Below are 6,000 nucleotides of genomic sequence, written 5' to 3'. Positions count from 1 at the left end.
AAATCTGTTGTCTAATACCCATAACAAACTCTGCATACCGTGGAATTTATTTATTCGCGTTATTTATTTATTCGCGTTATTTATTTATTATTATTATTTATATTCTCATGAATTACAATACAACAATAGTAATTGCCTCGGATATAAAGATCAATTGAAATGTGAACGCCTAATAGTTTTTGAAGTTCATCGATGTTGTCAAAGGGCGTATGTTTGAATGCCCAAAACGATCATATCAGTTGCAAATTTCTCACCGATAAACACAGATTGTACCCCTGTGAATTCAAAGTCACAAGTGCTAATATCGCATGTCAGTGCTGACGTACTTTACACGGTCTCGGGTCGCACGCATCCTGTTGGAGAACGACCGCCGCGAACAGTTATTGCTCTTAATATATTTTTAGAACAGTTCTTTTGATATAATTTATTATTATCTAACTGAAATTTTACTTTGTAGTATTATATTGTACAATCCAAATCTACGTGGTGGTTTTATAATTTAGATACGAATACAAATCACAGATCCACTGCACTTTCTAATTTTTATATTATAATGTACTATTTAAAATATTTAAACAATTCAATATTTATAAAGGGCTAAGCTAAGTTTGATCAAGCCAACGTATCACGAAGATTTAAACTTTAAATATTAATTTTGTAATCGCACACTATTTTATTTTAATATTTTTATTTTATATATTTATTAGTAGTAGTTTTTTTTATACTTATTTCAATGTGAGATGTAATTTTTTTTAATCTATCGCACAATATTATAATGCATTAACGATACAAAGATTAAAATATCTAGCGGGCTTGTGATTGACCGGGCCTGTTGTAAATAATCGTGGATCAAACAAGGGCGGGTGGCCAGTCGGTGCACGCTCACAGCACGTGACTAAACTTATTCACGTGCCTCGATTTAACTTAAATCTATACAGTTTTTCAATTTAAGCGTTGGATAGAGCAACGTAGATCTTGTTCACAATAGTACAATACACCTACCTGCCTATCAATGTCTGCCATCTGTACAATTTCATATCTAAACATCTATTTTTTTATTTGATTATTATTATCGGTAATTGTATGTCATTTTAGTCCGAAATTTACATATTTTAGGATGGCTAAGAAAAGCAACGCTTAAGCAACATTATGGGCATCACATGATAAGATAGATTCCTTGATGCTGTTATAACACAAGGCCGACGTTAATATATTGAGAAAAAGCGGTTTCATCCTAGTAGGTTTGAATGAACTTAAAAGGATAAGGCCCACGTACCGTATATATTGTATATTGTAACTTGTGTTATGAAATAAACTATTTGTATCTGTATGTATTATACACATATATGAGATGGTTACCACTTACAATCAGGAGGTCCGTTATATTTTATTTATCATTTCATTCCAATTACATAATAAAACAAAATGGTTGTCCTTCCTGTACTAACGATGGTCGATCTCCAGTGAAGTATAATAGGACAAGTATGAAATCAGGTCATTTAGCAGATCGTGGTACATTATAGTTCCCAGAGGGGATCTTCGCTGGCATGGAGGTTGATCTAACATGATATACAACACTAGTAATAGGGTCACCATACCCATTATTAATAACCCCTCTTTCCTCTAAACGTCAATATTTAAAGTCGGCAATAAACGTAGTTTTTAATAAGAAAATACGAGTAGCGTAGTACCTGTCTACACTTTGAACGTGTGCTGAAAGTTTGAATAAACTTTTGCTCACTGCAGGGATGCTAACTGAGAGTGGGGCCTTGTACAAATACGAGATATTTGTACTTAGGTACAAGTGGAATATTTTAATTCTCATTCATGATTGTAAAATATATTTATCTACTGAAATCAAATATGATATACGTACCTACGAGATTACGACAAATAGAGCTAATGTACAAGGTTTTATAAAAAAAATCTCGTGTTTTAAGTTGTGTGGCTTTACGCAAGCATCTTTATATATGTATATCTAAGCAAGACGTTGTTTTGGTAGTTTCATTTTATTTTGGGTTTAAATAAAAAAAGGCGTCCTTAGCAGTTGTACTAGGTCTGTCATTATGCATTCAAGTAAGAAGGGGTCAAGCCACAACCGTATTTTATTGAAAATCTTGCTACAGATAATACAAATATAATGTAGGTATATTATTATTATTATAACCATTTACTCAGTCTTAACATTTTTTTCCCTGATTACACTATATCTACTATTTCTTGGTCGTTTTCTTGCTCCCAACCAAAAGCCTCCTCTAATCTATACCATTCTGTTCTGTTCTGAGTAATTCTGGTCCATATTTTCCTGCTGTTTTGACTATTACATCTTTCCATATCCTATTTGGTCGTCCTCTATTCCTTTGTCCTTATCTTGTGTACCAAGTAGTTGTGATCTTGCTTCATTTATCGTTTCGACGTAATGTGTGTCTAACCCAGCACCGAGTTATGGCATTTATATTCTGTGTAATAAAGCTTAAATTCGGATAGGTACTTGTACTATAACTTAACAATTGGCAGCCCTGCTACAATGTAGGTTTTTGCGCGCACATCAAGGCGTTCGAAATTGTTTTCTTGCAAGTTAGCTCTACTTCCGTGAATATATCTGGTACATATATACCGTTTTATTTGCGCTAACATGTACAATGTCTGTCTAAAGGTAATTTTCAATATCATTATATTTAATACGCGAAGCAAAAACTTTGTATCCCTTTTTAAGAAAACTGAACGAAGGCGTATGAATTTTCATATGCAATTTGTTTTTTAATTATGCGTAAAAAATACCGTAAATCAATCTTTAATGACTTTGATGATTGTGTCTGCATTTTCTTGTAACTAAGTTTTATCCATTTATACATTACGTATGTATAAATGGATATCATATTATGGGTGAATGTTACATATTATAAAATAAATGTCTTCGCTACATCTGTTTGTATATTCACGATAATCTCATACTTTTGAACAGATTTTGATGGGGTTTTCATCCATCCAACATTTGAGTATATGTATTCTCTTAGAATTAGTATGTTCGTTCACTGTCATTTTGGTTAAACGGTGTGATTGAAAACGATTGATACTTGTAATTATTCACATATTTTGAAAGTAGTTTTATTAGCGTGTCCCCCTGGTCGGGAATTATGCGAGCAAAAAGCGTGGCGTCACATTGTTTGGGGTTGTACATATGGGGTTACTTCCCCGGTGTCATCACACGATGATTAAATATTTCCGACCCAGTTGACTCCTATATTCTATTGTCTCCAATTGACGGCTTCATAGCTTACTGCTTTTGTTTAGTAGATATCGTAATGTTTAATTTGACTTTTACTTTTTATTCAATCATTCAGACAATTTTCTTTAAACCTAGATCTCATTTAAAAATAATACATTTATATGATTGCTACTTATTACGATCCGAAACCAATCATACACTTAAGATGAAAAGTAGTTTAGTCGTTTAAAGTAAATGCATATCAAAATACTGTAAATGTAAAAAAAAATATCTTTGAAAATAAATAAATATAAATAATTAGCTGACCCGCGTAACTTCGTCTCCATACACTTACTTGATTTTTATCATTATGTTTCGCCCAATTTACATATATCTGTTTAAATTATATGTGTTACTCTGATGTTACTGTAAAGTTTCATGAAAATCCGTTTAGTAATTTTTGCGTGAAGGAGTAACAAACATCCATCCATACTCATAAACTTTCGCGTTTATTATATTAGTAAGATATTGAATTTTGGAACATACGAGTAACTTTGGACTCAGGCTAATGGCCCATCTAAGGATGCTATATTTCATGCTTTGCTACTGCTGCAAAACACTTGGATCCAAATATTTTTATTTTTTGTATAGATCTTACTTAATTTGAATAGGATATATTATAGTTATATTTTGAATACCGTCTCTCCCTGTATTCACGTCTAAAGTTAATCCTGTACACATTAAAGCATATCCGAAAAGTGTGCGGGAGGATTTCACACAGCTTCCGTTTCATTAAGATTTATATTTAAAAAATAATGTGCATTGATGGCGAGGCGCGCGGCGCCAGAAAATCCCGGGGCGAAGTTCCAACCCTGTTTAACGAGGCACAGAGTATTGATGGATTGATGAAATTATTAGTAAGAATGTGGATACTAGCCTGATGTCTCTGTGAGACAATATGACCACACACATTCTAATTGAAAATTTTTTTTAGTCTAATAATGTCGGGACTTTGATATCGTTAACTAAATGTTTTATCGTGTGCAACCATTTAAATTGCTAATATTTGAAGAAATATCACTTTATATTGAGTATACATAGCTTTTAAAATTCGACTGGATATTTATGAACTATATTATTGAATATAGTTCTTATATAGCAATAAATGCATATTTCATTTACATATCTATTTATGTAAATAAAATATGCATTTATTGCTATATAAGAATACCTACAGCATAAAATGACCATTAAAAAGTGCTTCCCTATATACGTGCAACGCTTATCAACATCTATAATGGGACATACATTATGTTGTATAGAAATTATAAATTACCTAAACGAATCGTGGAATAAATATATATGCATATATATTGAGAGTTAACATAATTCGAAGATTGACATATATTACCTAATTGTCGCATCTGTGCATCCAACTGTTTTTGATCTACAACAAAATACAACTCCGTGTTTACGATGGGGGAAAGCGGGTCCCTTTCGCATAAGATTCTCACTCCAGCGCTCGAAAAGAATCCTTCTGTGTTACTCTTTGATTTCACTTTCGCGTGCCTATAGGTGGAACAGCCGGAATTTTCCGTGTCGGTGGCACGTGTGGTGCACAGCCTTTATTGACGGAGATCTCGCCCCTCCCACACGGGGAGGCAAATGAAATTCCACCTGCTCTAAATACGTACCCCTCTTTATTGGTATGGAAAAACGTTGTCAGTCAGCCTGAATGCTGTATTGAAAAAATGCGAACTCAAATATTTTTAGTGCACGTATAAGAATTCTTACTTAAAAAAGCTGTATAACTTTTCAACGGTTTAAGGAAATGTAAGGAGTTATAACTCGGAATACTGACTCGTGGTTGTATTTTAAACTTTATGCTTTAAACAATAAAATCTAGTATTTTGCTAAACCTCTTTTTTAACTTTTTTCATTTTTCTTTCATTCTTTTTGTATTCTTAGGATAACAAACAATCTGCCGTCACACCTCATAGTAAGTGGTACCTGTTGCCTATTTACATATACAGCATACGGAGACCACGTGTGACACCTGTGATACCACTCATGCGCTAGTTGTGTTCTGGTTTAATTCACAAGCCTCTTATCCTGTAAATTGACTGCCCAATCGCAGCCGACAAACGCAAGCAATTTGTTACTGAGCCGAAATATATGGATTTTATAAATTCTCTTATTCTTATTATTAATTGTGTTTATTTATAAAGTCCAAATATTTCGACTTTGTAAATATCTCGTTTATACAATAATCGTGTAATTTTATTACTGTATCTTCGTTCCGAACATAGACATTATCCTGTTGGTTTATATGTATATGGCCGCGTCTTTTTAGAATATTTCTAAAACTCTTCTAGTTTCTTCTTGTTATTTCCACTAGTATAAACGTAAAATGACCATAACGCATTGACTCTATGGCTCTATATATGGGTGGTCTAGCGGTTCAGCACACCGCCTTATTTCCGATGGCCGCTGGTTCTATAATTCACATGACGCATACATATGTATGTTTGTATTTCCATAAGTTGTCTAGAACACATAACACAAGCTCGCCTTAGCTTGGAACTAGATGGCGCTATTTGAATTGTCCAGAGTTAGTAATATTATTAAACTGTATCTAAATTCCTGTGAATGTTGTATTAAATCCGTTTTGTGGTAATAACTAAACCAAATTAATCTACGTTAATTATTTGATTTCACTTTATATATGACAATATGTGTACAAACAAACATTACACAGTAATAAAAATACAGAGAACACGTGTTTATAAAAC

Source organism: Achroia grisella, unplaced genomic scaffold, assembly GCF_030625045.1.
Source record: "Achroia grisella isolate CSIRO2021 unplaced genomic scaffold, CSIRO_AGI_Agris_v1 utg874, whole genome shotgun sequence".
NCBI classification, from domain to species: Eukaryota; Metazoa; Arthropoda; class Insecta; order Lepidoptera; family Pyralidae; genus Achroia; species Achroia grisella.
This window is presented reverse-complemented; position numbering follows the sequence as displayed.